The 22,773-nt window shown below is 44.7% G+C and overlaps 1 protein-coding gene across 2 annotated transcripts in view; it reads left to right on the plus strand.

Annotated features, from left to right (window-relative positions):
* LOC136632724 (dickkopf-related protein 3-like) overlaps positions 1-22,773 on the plus strand; it is a 62,732-nt gene that overhangs the window by 8,097 nt on the left and 31,862 nt on the right. Inside the window, exon 1 of one of the 2 annotated variants that reach the window (XM_066607806.1) lies at positions 9,851-9,869. The exons of the other annotated variant lie outside the window; for it this stretch is intronic. The gene's annotated coding sequence lies outside the window, so the exon portion shown is untranslated. Of the gene's footprint in view, positions 1-9,850; positions 9,870-22,773 lie in introns of those variants that run through there. 2 annotated transcript variants of the gene reach the window in all.

Below are 22,773 nucleotides of genomic sequence, written 5' to 3' on the forward strand. Positions count from 1 at the left end.
GGCCACCCGGAATTTAATCAGGGAATAGAAAACAAAATGTTTAATCAGTGGCATGGCCAAGGTATAATTTTAGCTAAGGATCTGTTTGATCCTCATACAGCAAGATATCACTCCTTTCCAAAAATTTGTATGGGATTAAGTCTCTTGCCTAATCAATTTTTATACTACGGCTGATTTATGGGGATTTAAGATGAAAATTACCGTACTTGATCTCTCAGAAGAACATAAATCTATTGCTATGGACCTCTTGATAAATCACCCACCTAAGAAAGATTTCCCCACTCTTCTATACCTGAAAATACAAGATGGTGCGGTAAAAACATGGAGTAAGGCCGGCTTTACATGGGTGAGAAAATTGCGTGAGATTTGTGCATTGTGAGAAATCCATTCTTTTGAATGAGGTCATACACATAAGCGATTTCCCCCCCACCCCCACATCGCACCACAATGCAGGAAGCAAATCGCAGCATGCCATATCTTTGTGTGTGTACTCATATCGCATCGCCCATTGTTTTCAATGGGGCTAGCAGCAGCATTGCACCACATGCTAGGTGCGTGCTGTGCAATGCGAAGATTACCCCATTGAAAACAATGGGAGAAACTCCGCAAACCTCCACCGTGGCTGTCAGCCACAGTGGCCGCTCGCTGCTTCACCGAATTGATGTGAGGCAGTTTTGTTACCACATTTGCAGGAAATCGCATGTTGGTGAGTGTGATATCGGGCTGTGATTCACAGCCCGATATTGCACTCGCCCATATGAAGTTAGCGTCGGTACTTTTACATGGGCCGATAGTTGCTTGAGTAATCACTCGAAAGAGCGATTACAGATGACTCATCATGCGTAAACACAGGACCCATCAGGGCAAGTGAGTGATAATGGCTCACTTTTCAGATTTGCCTGGTTATTAGTTTATCTATGAATGACTGCCTGGTTACTCTGAATGGAGGTGGGCGGCAGAAAGAGATCTCCAATTAGCCCTGCCTTCGTTTAGTGAGCGATCATCCCTCTTGTGTCAAACCATAGGAGTGGTAATCATTGGGACGGCTGTAAGGCACTAAAGCTCCAGCCATTTGTCCTGGGTAAAAGTACCCTAAGACTAGCTTCTGCTTGTGGGAAGTGCAGTTACAAGACCCTGATACTACAGAAAAAAATATTGGATGGTTGGACCATAGCACATAAGGTAGTAATAAATGAAAGATGGCGAGAATCCCAATTTAAACTAATGCATAATACAACATATGGCTTTAACATTCTCCTGCATTTAGGGACACCTGGTAGATTGTTTGCCAGTTCAAAATGATACAGCCCAAAAACTGACTTAGGCCGGCTTCACATGGGTGAGAAAATCGTGCGAGATTTGTGCTGTTACGTGTGCTGCTGGGATCTGTAGTTATAAGCTTCCTAGCAGCACAGCCCTCACAGGGTTAATTGATTGAGCTGGCTGAGTGTGGTACTTCCTGCTAACCAATCTCCTGGGTCTGTGCTCACATATAAACCCAGCTCCTGGTCAGTGTCTGGCTGGTGTTGAGGGTGAGCAGTCATAATCCTTGTCTGTTGAAGTTTGCTGTGTGACCTGCTATCTGTGTTCTATTGCAGCTTGCTGTGTGATCTGTGCCTTGTGGTTCATGTACGTTTGTATGTTTATTTTGTGTCAGCTTGGTCTGCTGAGTTTGTTTACTATGTCTGCGCTAGGTTGGCCCCTAGGGCCCTCTAGTAGATGTGTCTTGCTAGTGTAGGGACTACAAGATACGAGGGGCCTCGCCGGGGCTTGCAGCTTAAGTTCATTGGCCAATGTATGAACTAACACCTCGCATTTATATTCAGCTTATCATCTGCTATTAGTGTTTGCATTGTGGCTGCTGTATGCTGTGTATTCTGGCTCTGTGTGTCCTGTGGTTCAGTCCCTGTCATGTGGCATGTGAATGTGTCCTGTTCTGGTGTGTGGCTCCTAGGATCAGCTAGGGCCGAGATCCGAAGACTGCTGGGCCGCCCTCTTATTGGGGCGATGTTCCCGCTTAGGTAGGGCCAGGTCAACCTTCCAGGAGCAGAGGGTCAGTTGCCTGAATTCCGTGTGAATCTTCGTGAAACCCGTGTGCGTACCCAGTCCACTTTGGTCGCGATTGTGTGGGCCCCGTGCTTAGTTTGCCCACACGATCGTAACATGTGCGTTGTGAGATGCACAAATCTCACACAAATATGAACCCCATTAGGGTTATACACATGAGCAATGTTTTACTGCATGGCACCGCAATGTGATGCAGGGAACAAATCGCGACAAGTACTATCTCTGTGTGTGTTCTCACATTGCAGCGCCCATTGTTTCCATTGAAAACAATGGAAGAAATTCAGATCCTCCTCGCATTCTCAGGCCTTATTCCCACGAGCGTGTTTTTTTGTGCACCTATGTGCACACAAAAAAAAACGCTGCTCACATGAGCTGAAAATGTGTGAAAGGGCAAAGTTTGCGCATGAAGCTTTGCCCGTTCACTGGAGCAGCTGCTGTCACAGTATTCAGTGATGAGGGCACTGCAGCGGAGACGAAAGAATTCCCTGCCCCAGCTCTCACAGCAGTGGCAGAGGACCCCAATGCCATCCCATTGCTTTCAATGGATCCGGCGCTGCTGCCGCCCCATAGTAAGAAATGGGATGAAGGCAACCCCTGCAGCAATGATAATCATCCCTACCTGTAGAAAAAAAACATTAAAAACATTAACTCGGAAGGTCCACCACCTCATCCATCCGGAATGACCCAGATTTAAGACCTTTAAAGAGATAAGTGAGGAATATAACCTACCTCAGTCCCACTTTCTACCATTTGCTCAAGTACGTAATTTTCTCCGGGACAGACTAGCTGACATAACAAAGGAGGCGATACTCAACCCAATAGATACCATGGTAAAGGAATACACATACAAACATTCAATTTCAAAACTTTCCACCAAACTTAGAGAGGGAGGGGTGATGAAAAATAATTTTAACCCCAACCTATTCAAAAAATGGGCCCGAGAACTCCAAGATACAGAGCTACGCGAGAAATTGACTGAGAGTTGGCCTTCGGTGAGACAGGCGATATCAAATGAGAGATGGAGGGAAACCTATTTTAGAATAATCCATGGAGCTATATATGGGTTCGACAAGCCACACAACCCAAAAGGACCGACTAGACTACAAGCATGTCCTAAGTGCGCTCACCCAAAATCTGACTTCCTACACGGCATATAGCGCTGCCCCAAAATCCAAAATTATTGGACAGATGCACAAAAACTAATCCAAGATATAGGGGGACAGCTCCTACAACTGACTCCGCAGACGTACATTTTCCAACATTTACCTAACCAGACTAGAAATTCTAAAATGACTCACACTATATTACTGATCAGCAAAATATGTCTTCTAAATGACTGTCTGTTAGCAAAACCTCCTTGCTCAAAAGACATTATACAACAATTAAAACATCTTCTAAAAGTAGAGAGGATAGAAATAGAAAGACAAGTAGAATCCCAAGCCCCAAAAATTTTTTAAAAAGTGGAAAAGATTTATAGAGAAATTCCTCAACCTTTAAAGGGGTTCTGACATTAAAAAAAATAAATTTTACTCACCTTGCCTGGCTAGGACCGATCACCAGGCATGTCCCCTCCAGCCGGCATCTTCTTCTGTGACTTCTAGAAGCAGAGCAGGAGCGGTCAAAATGACCGCTTCCGGCTCTGCTCCGTCCGTCAGTCACTTCCGAGGTGAACGGATGGGCCGCCCACAGCAAGCACGTCACAAGCAGTGCTTGCTGTGGGCGGCCCGTCCGTCCTCGCTGAACTCCGAGATTCTGCGCGTGCGCAGTGGAGATGCGGCCCGTCCTGACTCCTGTCAGAGGGCACCTCTCCACTGCGCATGCGGGCGATCCCGGAGCAGCGCGGCTCGTGGAGGAAGAAGAGGAAGAGCAGCGCCTGCCGGGAGATGACCCCCCCGATGTCAACAACAACAGGAGACAAGGTAAGTATTATGTTTTTATGCTTTAGCAGCCATTAAATCGTGGGTTCCCTGTGTCCATTAGGCAGACCAGGGAACAATGGCTGCTAAAGCATAAAAACATTATTCATGTCAGAACCCCTTTAAGAAATACATGACTGCATGAACCAATTTACCAACACTTCGTGGTACTACATTCAAAAGGACACAAACCAACTGGGACCCCTTGAGATTAGATGATGGGACGCAAGTGAGAGGTTGGATGCTGACGAGATCTACCGTTAATAAGTTAAATGTTTATAGATATATAAGTCTTTGTCTTCAAACCACCATATTAAAACGTTGGGGAATTAGGGGAGGGGGGACTTTGGGGGGGAGAAAAAAAGAAAAAATGGAAGATATAAGTATGGACTAAAATTGTACACATTATTACCATTGTACAGAAAAACCATGTCAACAACTGTAGATGACACCACTAATGTAAATGTATATTTTGAGTACAAGACTCTTGATGACTACCAAAACTTGTACATGTATGATCTTCCTAACTGCCAATAAAAAAGAGTTTTTAAAAAAAAAACATTAACTCACCTAGAAGCATTGTCCGTCTCTTCTCCCCATCCCCGGCAGTCGTCTTCTGTATTCTGGTGACCGGGGATTGAAAAACCCCTGCCTCCAGAAAGCGCTGCTTCTGGTTGGCTGAGCGCTGTGACCAATCAGAAGCAGAGCACAGCTGTCATTCAATGGCTGAGCACTGTCTCTGATTTGTCACAGCGCTCAGCAATTAGAGGCAGCGCTTTCTAGAGGTGGGGATTTTTCAATCATCGTTTTCAAGACAGCGTTTTTGGTGAGCTAACGTTTTTGTTTTTCTACAGCTAGGAATGATTTTCAGGGAAGGGCTTATATTTTAAGCCCTTCCCTGAAAGTCATCGTTGCAGGGGTTGCCTTCATCTCATTGCGTTCAATGGGGCGGGCGCTACTGCCGCCCCATTGAAAGCAATGGGAGCTGATCGCTGTTCCCTGCTGCGGCTGTGACAGCTACAGCAGGGGATTCCTTGGATGGGAAACCCCTGGATGCTATCACATCCAGGGGCTTCACCTTATTGTCAATTGGGCCGGCGGCAGCAGCGCTGTTTTGCGCTTCAAATTCTGCGCATATGAACGCTTCTAAAGGAACCCATTAGTTCTTTTAGAAGCGTGCATTATGCGCGCGCAAAACACATGCTTGTCTGAATGAGGCCTCAAGGAATTGACATGGGGGGGGGAGTGTGATATGTGTAGCAACCCAGAACTTTTGGAGCGTAATAGCTGCTCTAGTCTTTCAGTCTTATATTCAGACAATAGACAATTCGCATGTCCGCTGGACAGTGATTGCTGTTTCCGCTTGCAAAAAAAAATCGGAGCATGTTCTATTTTAGTGAGGATTCTGCACGGACGGCTCTCATTGCAGCCAATTGAAGCAGTCCGACCTGCAGCCCATCCGCAATTGACTTTGTGGATAGGTCGCGGGTAGCTGCATCATCGCCTAGCGATGGCGCAGGAAAAACAAAGTTTTGAAAAAAAAATTTGTACTCCACATGTTTGATAATGGCTCGCTGCGTCCATCCACAGTACAGAACAAATCGAAAGAAGGCAGGTGTGCATGGACCGTGGCAACGGTCAGGGCCGGATTCTGCTGTGGGCTCCAGTCCATGTGATGCAGGCCTAGATGGCTCTAACCAATATTACCCTCTACTACCAAGATAATTCAGTGATTAAAGGGGTTGTCCCGCGAAAGCAAGTGGGGGTATACACTTCTGTATGGCCATATTAATGCACTTTGTAATATACATCGTGCATTAAATATGAGCCAAACAGAAGTTATTCACTTACCTGTTCCGTTGCTAGCGTCCTCGTTTCCATGGTGCCGTCTAATTTCAGCGTCTAATCTCCCAATTAGACGCGCTTGCGCAGTCCGGTCTTCTCCCTTCTGAATGGGGCCGCTCGTGCCGGAGAGCTGCTCCTCGTAGCTCCGCCCCGTCACGTGTGCCGATTCCAGCCAATCAGGAGGCTGGAATCGGCAATGGAACACACAGAGCCCACGGTGCACCATGGGAGAAGACCTGCGGTCCACCGTGGGTGAAGATCCCGGCGGCCATCTTCGCAAGGTAAGTAAGAAGTCACCGGAGCGCGGGGATTCGGGTAAGTACTATCCGTTTTTGTTTTTTTTAAACCCCTGCATCGGGTTTGTCTCGCGCCGAACGGGGGGGCTATTGAAAAAAAAAAAAAAACGTTTCGGCGCGGGACAACCCCTTTAACTTTGTTATGATGTAATAAATCTATGTATGCTAAATCTCTTTGACAATGTATTGTAATTATTGTCTTATTTTATGTTTTAAAGGAAAATAAAAAGTAAAAAACATGTTAATGGTTATCCATACTCATTACCCCATGCTTTACAGTTCCCCGATTGATGGTGTATCTGAGGTGTATGAGACAAGCCGATATGGTCTAATAATATATTTGTATAGGACATGTGAAGTCATACTTGGCAGCCATTCTCCATATCATAAATAGGACATGTCCCCATCAGAATTAATAGGCTGGCTGGACCTGTTTGGTTCCACATCTAGATGACTATGACACATGTGGGTGGATTTTTTTAAGGACACACTAAACAAACATAATTAAATATAGATTTTGTATATGAGTTTCAGCCATGTTAAGCGGCTCTTGTCTGTGTTCTTTTTTTAATGTTTCCACAACAGAGGTTGCCAACCTGTTTGGTAATGGGTCACACCCACTGGCACACCAGCTACCTTTTGTAACACATTAGTTGTAAAATCTAAACACAAAGTTTATATTGTAAAGACACAACTTTTGCACTTTTATGTGAATAAAGCTTCATCCTTGTAGGATAAAAGCTATACAACTTTCTATTATACTTTGCGTTTCTATTCCTCACCGTTGTCTTGATCTCTGTTGGCTGTCAGTGAACTTGGACATTCTTAATAACATTTAGATGCTCAGAGCTGCAGTTTGGTGGAAATAGCTCAGTGTAGGTTAGAGTTATAAGCAAGAAAGACTTGCGTTGCTGATATGCTTAGCTCATAGAGCTACTACTGCCATATAGTATTGGGTCATGAATGGTTTCAGCCTCTGGATGTAAACAAAAATATTCCCATTCATTGACAGCAAGCAGAAAGTTTAAAAATGGCATGCAATTGCAACACAAAGTATATTGGAAAAGTGTTCATTTTCCATTATACATGGACTAAGTATTTTTTACATTGGGCCTCATTCACATGAGCGTGAAAATCATGCAGAAGTTAGCTGCACAAAAAAATCTCAGCTAGTAGCGCTAAAAATAGCGTGAACGGTCGATTTCCCGCTATCAAGTCCCAAGCTTAATTAGCGGTGAAATTGCCCATTCACACAAATGGAAGCTCCGTGTCGCTGAAAACAAGAGCTGCTGCTCCGGAAGGAAAGAGAGAGATGAAGGAATGCCCCACGGCACTTTCCTTCATCACTAGGGACTACCTTTTTCTCAGCGGAGGTGTAGGGATATCCCCACTGTGGGGAGAGAGAGATTCCCCTGCAGGGGAGAATAAAGAAATCCCCGGCTGCTGGTGAATTCCTTCTCTCCTTAAAGGGGTTGTCCCGCGCCGAAACGGGTTTTTTTTTTTTTCAACCCCCCCCCCCCTGTTCGGCGCGAAACAACCCCGATGCAGGGACTTAAAAAAAAAACCGCACAGCGCTTACCTGAATCCCCGCGTTCCGGTGACTTCTTACTTACCGGTTGAAGATGGCCGCCGGGATCTTCTCCCTCGGTGGACCGCAGGGCTTCTGTGCGGTCCATTGCCGATTCCAGCCTCCTGATTGGCTGGAATCGGCACGTGACGGGGCGGAGCTACACGGAGCCGGCATCCTGCACGAGCGGCCCCATTGAGAAAAGAAGAAGACCCGGACTGCGCAAGCGCTTCTAATTTGGCCATTAGAGGCCGAAAATTAGGCGGCTCCATGGAAACGAGGACGCTAGCAACGGAGCAGGTAAGTGAAAAACTTCTGATAACTTCTGTATGGCTCATAATTAATGCACAATGTATATTACAAAGTGCATTAATATGGCCATACAGAAGTGTATAGACCCACTTGCTGCCGCGGGACAACCCCTTTAATATAGAGGACTTCCCCAGTAGCAGAGACAAAGAGTGCAGAGCTAGAGAGAGAGGACAGGGCTAGAGTGGTTCTCCCGGGGATTCCCCCATAGCAAGAAGAGATGGGAGGATAGAGAGAGGGTGGGGTTACAGAGCAGTTCCCTCTAACCCCGCCCTCTCCTATCACTCTCAGGGAAGCCCTCTAACCCTGCCTCCCTCTCTTCTCCTGCTACAGGGATACCCTCGTTCTCCCCTGCAGGGGAATTTCTTCTCTGCCCGCTATGGGGAATTCCTCATTCCCTGCTGCTGTTCAGAGTTCGGGGACAGCTGAACAGCAAGTTTAAAATGTCCTGCTGTAAACTCCCGTTAGTCCCAGCTGACAGAATCTTGAATGTGTGAACAAGATCTAATGTGGCATTTAGACGGAACGATTATCATTTAAACGCGGGAAAATGAATGAAAATCGTTCCATCTAAATGCAGGCCAATAAGCAACGAGAATCATTCATTTCTTGCTTGTCATTCAGTTTCTGCAGGCATAAAAATCATGGTTGGCTCGTTCGCTTATCACTCGGTTTAAACAGCAATCGTTCAGTCCCTGTTATCGCTTATACAGGGACTGAACGATTCTTGTTTGAAAGAGCCAACAATATATTGGTCTAAACAGGCTGCGCACGTGCGAACAAGTTTGCGGTGACATCACTCACTTGTTCAAACAAGAATCGGTTTGACTACAAGGACCTTAAGACAAGGCTAATACATGGAGTTTTTGATGCAGTTGATCCAAAAAAAAGAAAACCTCCTCTGTGACGTCATTGGCCTTCTGCCATGTAATCACGGAGGGTGGATGGGTTGCAATGTCCTCTGGGTCTGCCATGGCTCTTAGTGTAAATGAATAGATTGCAGAATCAAATCCAAGCAGATAGCTCTTCAAATTCCACAGTGGCCCGGATTGGTACTGCAGGTTCATTCACTTCAATAGGACTCAGCTTGTATTCCCACATAGATAAGGGAATATAAAAGTAATACATCCCCTGCCCCAGGATCCCTACACAGTCAGTTAAAGGGGTATTCTGGTTAGTGGACAAAATTCAGTTTTCACTTGCATGGGTGAAAACTAATAGATCAGTGGGGCTCTGACTGCGGGAACATAGACACAATACCAAAACCAAGCTCATAACATAATTACAGCCACAGAACTAGGCTCACTACAAAAATACAGCATGAACCAAGCTCACTACATAGATACAATACCAGAACCAAGCTCATAACTCAAATACAGCCACTGAACCAAGCTCAGTACATAAATATAGCTCTAGAACCAAACTTATAAATATAGCCCTAAAACCATGTTTATAATATAAATAGAGTAGCAGAACTAAGTGATTGTGTTGTGGGATGCCAATGGGCTGAAAGCGACACCTCAAAAAATCAGAGGGAAAGAGACAGAGCCAGGAGAAGGATGATTCATATAGTTCCACAAGACACTGCCACACAGACCACTGTCCGGGCAGATCCAATGGGGCAGATCACCACGAGCCTACATCCGCCTGGTGGCCAGTGCCCTACACAACCTATCGGGTCGCACGTAGCTAAGTGAGTTCCTAAATCCCAGCTTTAAATTTATTATAAAACAAAACTGTATTCTGGAGTGGCTGACCCTTACTGATAATCTTCAGTCATTCCCTCTCTGAAGTATACTTTTACTGCTTTCTTTCATATATCGTTATGAACAGGGAGGTGGGGGATTCTGTAGAGACGCCATTTGACTGGTAAGTAAACTGGGGCTACTGGGGCAGTGGCATTTGTGATGGTAGTGTAAACTGTTAAGTCATTTGACTTTTATGTTGGTGTAAACCTTGTCATACAAGTGATACTAATGCCCCAAAATAATATTTTTCTCTTTACAGTCACATAAAAAATAGAAGGTGAATTATGTTAAGAGGTTTTTAAAAGTGTGATGAGAGAAACTGCAGCCTGGACGGGTAAACCCAACAGTTATGTCATCCATGGCAATAGTGTTTGTTATGGATGACCTTCTTGATCTGAAATGGCAGGAACGTCACTGAGTAAAGATTGTGCTGCCAAAGCAGAACAACGACAGGTCAGTTACACCTAAAATAGGATTTACACCTCTCAGTGATACATTCTATGATAGTAGGATGACACTATATAAAGAGCAGACAACAGGTAAATTATAGTACATAAACAGGGCATGTATACTACAAAGGTAGGTCCGACCCTGCAGAGACCAGTGGCAGAGGAGGGGAGGTAAGCAGCCTCTAGGTCTTCATGCCTTGGAATACGGAGGGGTATTGGACGTTATGATATACTGCTAGATACTGACACAAGGTGTAACATTGTCGCGGTAGATAAGGGAATGTAAAAGTTTTACATCCTCTGCCCCAAGATCCCTACACAGTCAGTTAAAGGGCTATTCTGGTTAGTGGACTTAGTGGACCCACTTGCATGGGTGAAAACTAATAGATTAGTGGGGGTCTGACTGCTGGAACCCCCACCAATCCGGAGAATGGGGGATCCTTCTTCAACTTCCTGGTGAGGACAACAAAGGGAAACGAGACCCCAGTTCTTGAGATCAGCGGCGGTTCTAGCGGTCAGACCCCCAACGGTCTATCAGTTTTCACCCATCCAGTGGATGGGTAAAAATTTAAAATTTCATCCACTAACCAGAATACCCTTTAAATCTGCCATTCAGGAGTCTGAGAAAGCTGGATGACACCCAGCTTTCCCAGAAACAGATTGAAACAAGGAAAGGCTGCACAGAATTTTTACTAATTTGACACTCAAGGAAATTCTATTGTTAGTTTTTTTTTTTCTTTTAAAGTTTAGGGAAACTTTTGAAACTACAGCCCAAACATATCATTTGCAGTGTCATAGATTAAATAATGAATTATCCTCTAAGCCAGAAACTTTGATCACCTACTGCAGAAACCCAGGTATATGAGCAAACATAATTGTGATACGTCAACGGTGATGATACTAAAATGATAATTATATATGCGCCACGCCCATAGATGTTATCATCTTGCCTCATGCTCTGACCTTCCCAATCCCCATAGCTAATGTTCACTGGTGCTTCAAGTCGGACCGGCTCAGCCTGATTGTGAACCTCCTGCAACCACAAAGACTCTAGTCGTGTGAGCAAAGCCCATAGGAAATCCGCAGCCTTTATCTTTATTTTTGTTCCTTAGGTGACATTACCATATTTACCAAGACAAATCCGGGGCCCTGATGTTGGCCGCTCAGCATTTCATAGGTTAATCTAAGTAGAGTGATTATGTAGATGACATCAGTGTTCATCAAGCAGAACGTGATAACACAAGGGTACAGCTGGTCCGGGCAGCTGGATGGGACAGATGTGTTGCCCACACCAACGGTCAGTCAGACATCTGCCTGTCCTCGGACCCTCAGCCTTCCCTTCTATTCCAGAAAAAGGAGGGAGAACTTGTAGAATGCAGAGATTTAAAACATACAGTGTGAAGTTTGCAAAGTTTGCAAAATGTTTTTTTTTCTCTCCCACAAGGGCCTGGTCCTCAGTCAGTCATATGGGGAAAGTCCAGGGGTTTTCAGAAGTTTGTACAGAAGTCTCTGGAAAGTATTCTTAGTAATTAATGTTGGCTTTAGATGAAATAATCCCCTCAAGTTGGTTACAGATGGGGCAAGTTGTCCTCAGAGATGAAGATACTATATATAAATAACTAGGGCTTACTTTCAGGGAAACATGATACATATATATACATATATATATATATATATATATATATATATATATATATATATATATATATATATATATATATATATATTTATTTATTTTTTTTTTCATTGACCCATTCACACTAACATTTTTTAATTGCGTACAATACGTTTGTAAAAAAGAACGCAGCATGTTCTATTTTACCGTGTATTATGCGCGACACAGACCTATTGCTCTCTATGGGCGCATATCAAATGCTATACATATGCAATTACATTGCGTATGTGCGACGTTTATATGCAAAGTTGCTAAGTGACAAAGCGGGAAATTTAAAAAAAAAGAACAATTCAGACTGCGCATGACAGTGTGTGTGAGATACGCACTCATGCGCAGTGCAAAGTCACCGCCCTACACGGCGGTTTACACATACTCTCGTGTGAACTGGCTGTTAGGGTAGATATTTGTAAAAAAAAAAAGCTGTAAAAAAAACGCCTGTCTCAGAGTGGCATAAAGCCAGCTTCACACGGGCGGATCCCAACTTCGGAATCCGCGCAAAGGATTCATGGCAAAATGTTGGCATTGTAAAGCATGTAAAATGGTTTTTTTGCTCATACCCGCGGATACAAACTGTGTGTTCCATGAGCAGAGTAAAAAATCGCAACATGCTCTATTTTGCTACGGACTCTGTGCGGATGGCCTCCATTGAAGTCAATGGAGGCTGTCCGACCTGCAGCTTATACGCAATGAACCTTGTGTGTGGGCCACGGGTATTTGCGTCATCACTAAGTGAAAGCACGGGAAATACACACAGTAAAAAAAAACTTTACTGCGCATGACTGCCGCCGCGGTCATACGGAATACAGAAAATTTAGGTACACGGGGTCGCCAAGCAGGTTCACTGCCAGAATCCGGTCCGCTCATGTGAGGTCAAGGGTGTAAACAATATGTATAAGTACACAGCATGTTTATTTGCTTTGTTTGTGGTATATATGTATATATACATACGTATGTATACATATATATATATATATATATATATATATACACACACATACAGGCTTTGTTTATTTATATAGTAGTATATAAAGGGAGGGGGAGGGGTATCAGCTTCAGCGATCTCTAGCTATTTACTCCTATCTTTGCAAAATAGAGCATTACTAAGGACCTTTCACACTGGGCAGAATTAGCCTACATGACACGCCGCCACTTGTGGCAAATTCTACACTAAGGCCCAATTTCCACGGGCGGATTTGATTTGCGGAACCCGTGTGGGAGCACTCGCACAGGACATCTGCCAATCAAGCCGCCTATAGGGATGCATTGAAGTCAATGAAAACCGTCCGATCCGCGGACCGCCGGCAGCCGTCACTGTGGACGTGCCCCGGATCCGTGGGAAAGCAGGACATTTGAAAAAAAAAAAAAACACTGCACATGTGCCAGGAACGTCGCCGAGGCATCTGGGCACATCCGCCGTGCTGAAGAAGGAAGATCCGGCCGTGACAGAGGAGACCCGCGCTGGAACCGGAGGCGTAAGAAACTGTCTTTTCCTCTCCATGTCCACGGGCACGCACGGATACCACTGCAGGACATGAGGCCTAGGGCCGCTCTCACACACACCCCGCTAACCGCGATATAATGCTCCCATTGATTTTAATGTGGCTTCTCAGGCCTGCAATCGAATGCGGCGTTTGTACGCGAGAGCATGATGTGATTGTGCTTTGAATGCTTCTGTGCGCATGCCCGAGCATTTTACTGTACTTTTATACGCTGCCAGCCCGATCATGTTTCTGAGCCGGCTGAGCAGCATTATTAGTCCCCAGTGTTAGCAGTTAACACCGCAAAATTTTGTGCGCCAATACTGCCTTGGGTGCGTAAATGTGCACTAGAATAGAGCGTGTGATGTATATTTTCGCACGCGTGAAAATATAGCGCAAAAACGCTTAATGTGAGGAAACCCATTGAAATCAATGGGTTTTATTGTCTGCGTTTTGTGCGAGTGAAAACGCATGCAGAATTGCCCGTGTGGAGAAGCCCTAAGGCCGGATTCACACAAGCATAATTGCGCATGGAAAGTTTACTCGCGCAATACACAGAAAATAGAACCCACTGATTTCAATGGGTTCGTTCACATGTGCGTATTTGGACTGCGCAGGAAAAGAAAATATTTTGAACTCCTGAAACTAATGGCCATTTTAACCCCTTCATGACATGGCCTATTTTGGCGTTGAGGACCAAGCGATTTTTTGGTATTTTTCCATCTCCAATTTTCAAAAGCCATAACTTTTTATTTTTCCGTGGACGCGGCCGTATAAGGGCTTGTTTTTTGCGTGGCGAACTGTAGTTTTTATCGATGCCAATTTTGGGTACATAGACTATATTGTAAATTTTTTTTTTTTCTTTAATGATAGCAGAGAGAGAAAACGCATCAATTCTGCCATAGATTTTTTTATTTTTTTTTTACACCGTATATCATGCAGCATAAATGAGACTTTCCATTTTTTCTGCAGACCCGTACGGTTACAACGATACCAAAATTCTAACATTTTTTTTAGGTTTTCCCACTTTTCTGCAATAAAAACCCTTTTTTTGGAAATCTTTTTTCTATTCTAAATTGCTGCATTCAAAGTCACGTAACTTTTTTATTTTTTGATGTACAGAGCTCTATGAGGGCTTATTTTTTGCGAGACGAGCTGTAGATTTTATTGGTACCATTTTGGCGTACATACGACTTTTTTGATCACTTTTATTGCGTTTTTAGTGAGGCAAAATGCTAAAAATGAGCATTTTGCCTCAGTTTTTTAGCTTTTTTTTTAGCGTTTTTTTCGGTGCACAGTCAAAAGCATGTGCAACTTATTGTACGCATCGTTACGGACGCGACAATACCAAATATGTGGGATTTTATTTTTTTTTTACCTTTTTTTATGCTAATCTGAGAAAAAGCATAAAAAATGTTTTTTTTACTCTTTTTTTTTTACATTTTTTTTAATTCATTTTTTAAATCTTTCTTTTTTTTACACTGTTTGTGTCCCTCTGAGGGACTTTAATCACTGCCCTGATGATCGCTGTCATAAGGCATGGCAGAGCTACTGCTCTCCCATGCCTTATCGCTCATACAGCGATCTCAGGCATAGGCAATACAGGACGCCAGTGTCTGGCGTCCTGTTGCCATGGTGACAGGCCGGGCTCTCGCGATGACATCGCGAGTTCCGGCCGGAGACACAGAGGGAGCCGCGCTCCCGCTGTGAACTCTTTCCCTGCCGCGATCTACTTAGATCGCGGCAGGGAAGGGGTTAACAGTGGCGGGCGCATCTCTGATGTCCCCCCGCTGCTGCAGCGAGACGCCGGCTGTGACTGACAGCCGGCTCCCGCTGCGGGATAGCGCTGGATCACATATGATCCAGCGCTATCTCCAGGACGTAAGTTTACGCCCTGTTGCGGGAAGTACCCCGCTCCCAGGACGTAAACTTACGCCCTGCAGCGGGAATGGGTTAAAGACTGAGGGCGGCATGTTTTTTTACACGTGCAATTCTGCATTACTTGCGTTTGCTAAAAGTACAGTAAAACACTGAGACGCACGCACAAATACGCAATGCGCACAAATATCCTCATGTTTGTGTGAATCCAGCCTAGGGTCCTAAACAGATGGACGTGTATTAGTCCTGTTGTACAGCTGGGAAAATCACTTAGGCCGTCTTCACACAGGCCGTAAATTCTGCGGGATATCCAGTGTTTACAGTACAAGCCAGGTGGGGGAGATTTCAGAAATCTCCTTCACATGTTGTGGAAAGTTTTTGAAAAACGCTGCAGAATATACATAAATCCTTAGCATGTCTACAAGGGTTAACCCTTTCCAATCCACTGTCTGATGTCTGAAGACATTATGACTTAAGGCTATACAGCTCCGATGTTGGAAGACGTCCGTCGGGGTTCTCTTACTGTATATTGCCAGCCTCTCTGCTGTCGGTGCCTATTCAACGTGTCACCTCATGCAGTACTGGCTTTAGCCAGCATATAGCGCTGTTGTATAACTGCAGAAAAAGAGTAAGCCCCCTAGGAAATACAGGATACAAATTGGATTGGAAAGGGTTAAACTCTGCATCACATCCACTAAAAAGCCACGGCCAAAGCTGCAGCATTTACCTGCACATCTACTGCGGATTTCCTGTCGCAGCAAGCTCGCAGCACCTATGGCCCATGTGAAGGCGGCCTAGCATCCACAGGGAAAACTGCAGATTCTGATGCAGAATTCAAAATAATCTAAATCAGTCTTCAATTTTGGATCAAAATCTGCAGTTAGACGTGCAGTTTTAGTGCGGAACTCTAGTGCGGCTAGGTTCACACAGGGTTGTTTTGCCGCGCGGAATTTCGGCGCGGCAAATCCGCCCGCGGCCGCTAATCTCGGGATTAGCCACCCATGTGGACGAGATTTCTCAGAAATCTCGTCCACACGGGACGGGCAATCCGCTGCGGTAAGTCCGGCTGAAACCGCGGCCACCGCAGCAGAATATACAGCATGTCCATTCTTTTTTTCATTCCGCTGCGGCCGCGCGCTCCTCTATGGGAGCGCCGGCCGCAGTGAAAGAGCGAGCGGCCGGGCCGCTTCAAAGCCGCAGCGGTTCTCCGGTGGGATTCCGTCCCGTGTGAACCCAGGCTAAGGCTGGGTTCACACGGCCGCGTAAATTCTGTGCGGAATTTCGCCGCAGCAAATCCGCATGCGGCCGCTAATCCCGGGATTAGCCAGCCATGTGCACAAGATTTCTCAGAAATCTCGTCCACACGGGACGGCAAATCCGCTGTGGCTAAGCTGGCAGGAGCCGCCGCTGCAGCGCGGTTTTGCCGCGCTCTCCTCTATGTGAGCACCAGCCGCAGCGGAAGAGCTAGCGGCCAGGCCGCTTCAAAACCGCCGCGGGTTTTGCAGCGGCGGTTCTCCTGGCGGAAATCTTGCGGTTTTTCGCTGCGGCCAAACCGCGAGATTTCCGCAGAGAATCCGCCCTGTGAGAACCCAGCCTAAGTCTTGCGGCGAGCGTCCTAGCTGAATAATTCCACCCGTGTGAAAGGTACCTTACGACTCCCACACACTTGCGTTTTTTTTAACGCGATTGTCAATGGGACTTTCTAATGCTAAAAAAGCATCGCACAAAAATCGCAAAGCACAAACTTGCGATGTGTTTTTAACATTAGAAAGTCCCATTGACAATCGCGTTTAAAAAACGCAACGCTAAAAAAACGCAAGTGTGTGGGAGCCCTTAGTCAGCATAATGGAAAGCCCCTGTAACCACCAATTAGATCTGAGAATAGTTTATGTAGACCAGAAAAGGCCATAGAGCCGTGTGCAGGAGTCAGAATAGAGCCATAGGCAAAATGCCGATGGAACAAGTCAAGTGCAAAGAAGCGTCAAGCATACTCCACCTCCATTCACTGAGCGATGATCGTTCCTGTGTAAAAACATAGGAAGGATCATCGCAGGAATGACTGTGTCGCCCCATGTAAAAGGACCCTTAATCCATGTATAGCCAATTCATTATAGAGTATATACTGAAACATCCACAACAAGTAAAGTGCAATATGGTTTAAAGGACATATTAAAGGGTACTTAACCCATAGTCTGTGTTGCAGTAGAATGGCAACCTCTCTGATACACATTTCGGCCATGCTAGCCTTTGGCTGGGGGTGACCTGCACACCCTAGAGCCGTGTGCAGGAGTCTGTATGTGGAATCCCTGATTTAAAGAGCCAAAGGCAAATTGTGTGCCATACTTCAGGGGTTCATACACTGCTGGATTTACAAACATTCTCACCAAAGAGGCAATGCGGAGACGAGTTCCATAATACAGCATAATATGAAGAATAACACCATTTATATTCTCTCGTAATCCAACAGAAAGAACCTCTCTGTATGAAATTTAAAGGCATTCACTGTGCCTTAGGGCCCTATAGAAGTCTACAGTTGCCATCAGAACTCCTTAGGGCCCATTTAGACACAACAATTATCGCTCAAAATTCACTCAAAAGCCGTTTTTTGAGTGATAATCGTTGCATCTAAACACGTGCACCATTCGTTCATCACTCACTTTTAGCCAGCAATGAGCCTTATCAGCGCCACACACTGATATCTCAGTGGGTGGTGCTGATATCATTCTTTCAGCTGGCATCACACTGGCAGTTCTCAGCGGGACACCAGTTGAAGGCACCAGAGAACAATGCAGCTGTTTGCATATTCAAAACAACTGCATAGTTCTCTGAGCTATTGTGATGGTATCCCGCTCCTCCCACATTAACTCTTTAGTAGCTAATTAGAGTTATGCAAAGATGATCACTGAAAACTGTAATTTAAACTGTCATTTGAGTGATTTTTGAGCGATCATTGTTCCATGTAAATGGGCCTTAAAATTTAAGAGATTGCATAGAGCTCTAATCCTATTTTTAGGATTACCAGTGTGATTTACATCAGGGGAAATTGCTATTGTGAACAGTCTAACCTTTGGTTGTATAATGATGTAGGGTTTTGTTTTAATGCTGCCCATTACCAATGCTGTGTAAACTAAGTATTTACTTGTCTAAGAATCCGACTCCTCTCGCACCAAACATGCAGATCTGGATTGTTTCCTCAACGCCTTCTGTGTCAGATGGAACTTATAAGGGGCTTGATCAGCTATCTTGCTAATCCAAGTTTACCTAAAATGTAATTTGTCATTTAACAACATTTACAAATCTGTATAAAACTGAAATATCAAGTTCTCTGTTTCTACACAGTTGAGTCACATTATTTTGACCACCTCCTACTGCCAACATGGGCAGTGCATAGCCCATAAAGGAAGTAACGTGTCGTAGGCTGACTTGTTGGCGATAGTCTGTCTGCTCACATATCAATCGTTGTTTTCATGGGTAAAGGGGACGATTATCAGAGTTGCAAAAAGGGGGTGATTATTGGTTTTCAAAACAATGGTGGCAGTATTTCTCTAACATGCAGTTCGCAAACTGGGCACTGCTGTGGTTAAAGTGTAAAGTGGACAAAGGGCACCATTGGGAATAACCATCATTAAAACTGCTGAGCACTACGTGCCATCAATGCAAGAGGTGAATGTCATCTACGACGGTGCACAGAGGCCAACTGATACAATACAGATGTGTGTCTAAGACAACAATATGGCGAACCCTTCAGCGTATGGAGCTCCGATGCAGACAGATGGTCATTGCATCTATGCTAACAAAGATGTATCAGTAAAAAAAAGATTTCAATCAGAATTGGATACCACTGATTGGCAAAGGGTTGCCTTCTCCAATGAGTTACATTTTCTGCTTCCTCGATTGGATGGATGTTGGCATGTAAGGCAAGGAACATCAGAGAACAAACACACTGCAACCATTGCCATGCAGCGAAACATCACAAGTGTGAATGGGTTTCATATTTATGCAAGATTTGTGCATCTCGCAAAGCACAAATCTCGCTCGATTTTATCGCCAGTGTGAAGGAGCCCTAACTTAGTTCATGGTGCTTATAGCTGATAAAAGGTTCCCTATAATCCTATAAAAAAAGATATATTCCACTTATAACAATGCCCAGTTTGCTGGTATTTTAGGTGAAGTACCTCCAAACTATACACAGTGGGATACAGCACACTTACTTCACTAGAGGGATATCTATGAAATCAGTGGGGGATTGTAAGGTCCCAAATCTCCTGTGTGTAAGGTAGATACATAAGAACCTAATAAGTACATAAATCACACTTGTTAGTTCTATCAACAAGGAATTATGAGTTAGACTCTGAAGGTGGGAAAATGAGGAAAATCCTGGGAAAAAGGAGCATAGGCGTGTTCTATATATGGAGAAGCATGTCAATGTAGGAAGAGCTGCATATCCGCTTCCTGTGCTCCCCCCAGCTCTCGTCAGACCATCAGACGATGCACACAGTCCCTCTCTTACAATCACCAGAACTTTATCAATCTACCCATCTTCAAATCAATAAGGGCGGCTTCATAAGAGCCTGTGCACAAACACACTCGCCGCAGCGCAACAAGGTTGACTGCATGCGTTTCCACGCATAGTACTGTACTTGACCCAGGTGTGCTAGACTCACCTCAGGCATACCACCTTCCCTTATTACCTTCAATAATAGACTGAGACCAACATTTTTTGGGGATATTTTTTGGCCATAGCAGCCATTGTATTTAACAAAAACGACATTACATATTAACACTTTCAAATACATAGAGGAGGAGGCCCTTGAAGAAACAACCAAGATTAAGGGTCTAGTGCTTTCCACATAAAACCGAACTTTGCCTCCAACCATACCACCCCGGCTCGGAGACACCACTAGTTCCCCCTACTTCCCCACTGGGAGGCTAGAATATCAAAAATTGATCAAGGCCACCTGGCATCCCTTCCCTGGCCTTGCCAACACACTAGACCCAACCACTATAAACCAACAGGGTGGGAAGTCTTACAGGTGAGGCCGTCCCCACCAAAACTCCCTCCACTCAAAATAAAAAAAACTGCCTCCAAGGACCCCCCCCCCCCCCACACACACACACACACACACCTGCCACAGGCTGCCACAACATAATATACAAGCTTTTCCAAAATTCACCAATATCACTCTATCTACCTAAAATTATCAATATACTCCTAACTAAACCCCTCTCCTCTCTATAGGGAGGGTGGACAGGACTCTCCATGATTCTCTTTTCAAATATGGCACTCCCGCCTAAAACTCCCCTTTTAAAACCTTCCTAACTACCACTCCTAATTCTCTTTTAACCAATCAACTACTACCTCTCCCAATAACACGCCCCCTTCCCCCTTCTTTGCTCTTACCTTTACTATACTTTAATCCCTTTCTCACCTTCTTTTTGTTTCCCCAGCAATCCTGTCATGCAGGGCCTCCCCTTATGGGCTCTTTTGGCCCAGATACAGCCCTGTGCTTTTTGCACATGAAGAACCAGTTCACACGCATGCTACACACTCCTTCCGTGGGTTTTAAAGAGTATTTAGCCAAATGAGGTCCATATGGGCTCCTTTTCCCACGGTTTTCACATATCCCCTTGTGTATTTGCACACCTCACATAAATTTCTATGGGGGCCTTTGCTGTGCAAAACGCAGAAAGATAGCGCAGGTCCTATTTTTTTCCATACATGCAAAATGCACCTGCTAAACACGCTGCTGAGAATGAACGCATTAAAATCAATGCGCTTTATTCGCAGGGGTTTGCACTTGTATTGAAGCCCTAAGGACACATAGATTATGCGTGATAAGTCTTACATGGAATTGTACAGACCATAGTAATGAATTTCCACATGTTCCATCTGTTTATTTCCTGTTGTCTGTATAGCACCAACTTATGGTCCTTTTACCCCGATGCCCGACAGCTCGTCCCAGTGATGCTCACTTCTGTAATGGCCCATTTACACGTAATAATTGTCGCTTAAAATTCACTCAAATGAACGAAAATGCATAATAATCATCACGTGTACACGCAAGCCATCATGCACTTTTTGTTCACTTTTCATTTGTCGCCCAGCTTCAGCCTGCATAAAAATCATCACCGGGTGAAATGAAACTATGGATTTCAATGGTTTCGTTTTCATTAGCCGTATTCTCACCCCTATATACCACGTGTGGGCAAGATGGGGCAGAACCTATCTTCCTGCTGTTTTTTCCAAACTGGCACACTATGGCGCGAAGTTTTAATGGCCCGATAAAAAAAAAAAAGATTCATGCGCCACTACGCTCTGTAGCGACATATGCTCATGCGTTATTGTCCAAAGGGCCATTATTCTACAGTGAGTTACAAGGGTTGTCACCATTCCCACCAGTCCCTGTGCCAATGGTGCTCACAATCTCATTTCCCCATCTCGCCGACACTAGGGTCAGTTCCATAGGAAGCCTATTAACCACAAGTATGTTTTTAGAGCCTGAGAGGAAACAGGAGAACCCAGAGGAAACTAGGCAGACACGGGTAAAACATATAAACTCCATGCAGATGTTGCCTTTAGTTGGATTCAAATCCATGACCTGTGAGTGAGTGCTGCAAAGCCATAGTGTTAACCCCTTCCCGCCCCACAATAGTGTGTCACTGCTGCTATATATTTAGAGCGAGCCGCCGTACTATTACGGTGCAGTGATGGCGCGAGCTCAGGAGCTATGCCTGAACCATCCCTTGGAGGGGCAGCTGTATTACACATCTAGCACCTCACACTAAGCTTGGATTTACATGTGCGAGTGCAATATCGCTCAATCTGAGAAACTCGGACCGATGGCGCACTCCAAATTTTGCCTGTGAGTGTGATGCATTTGGGGAGGAAAACAAATTGCATCGCATGTTGTGTCAATGGGAAAATTAAAAGATTGTATCACACTGGCATGTACATGAGAGGGCAATGCGGTTTCTTTTAACTCACCCATGGGAAATAATGGGCGACTTTTCTATAAAATGTCAAAAAAATAGGAGATCGCTGCAAGATAAAAATCACACATATAAATAGACCTATTTCAAGTAATGGGTTCTCTTTCAGTGCAATTTTTGTGCATCTCGCAATGCACAAAACGTGCATGAAACAATCGCCTGTGTAAATGCACCCCAAACAGTATAAGTTATGGTTTCACCATCCGTCGCCCAATACACAGTTACAATATAATACACACTCCACAGCTATGCAACAGACGGCTTATATTGTCTTCCGCCTTACAAACATACATAGATGTGGCACACATAGTAAGCAGTAGAGGGCAAGAAGTGAGCGTGCCATGCTTGAACTTGTTGGGTGTGATGCCACATATGGCACACTTATTCAGGGAAGATATTAGTTCCTACATTTGATCATGTCATGTAACTTATTTTGATTGCATCTTTTGTTAAGCACACTGTGTATATGACCTGCAGGTATGGTTTCTATTTAGTAATAATTATTTTACGTAAGTACCCTTTGTATGATTCTATTCAGACCAGGGGCTGACTGTC

Source organism: Eleutherodactylus coqui, chromosome 6, assembly GCF_035609145.1.
Source record: "Eleutherodactylus coqui strain aEleCoq1 chromosome 6, aEleCoq1.hap1, whole genome shotgun sequence".
Classification (NCBI taxonomy): Eukaryota; Metazoa; Chordata; class Amphibia; order Anura; family Eleutherodactylidae; genus Eleutherodactylus; species Eleutherodactylus coqui.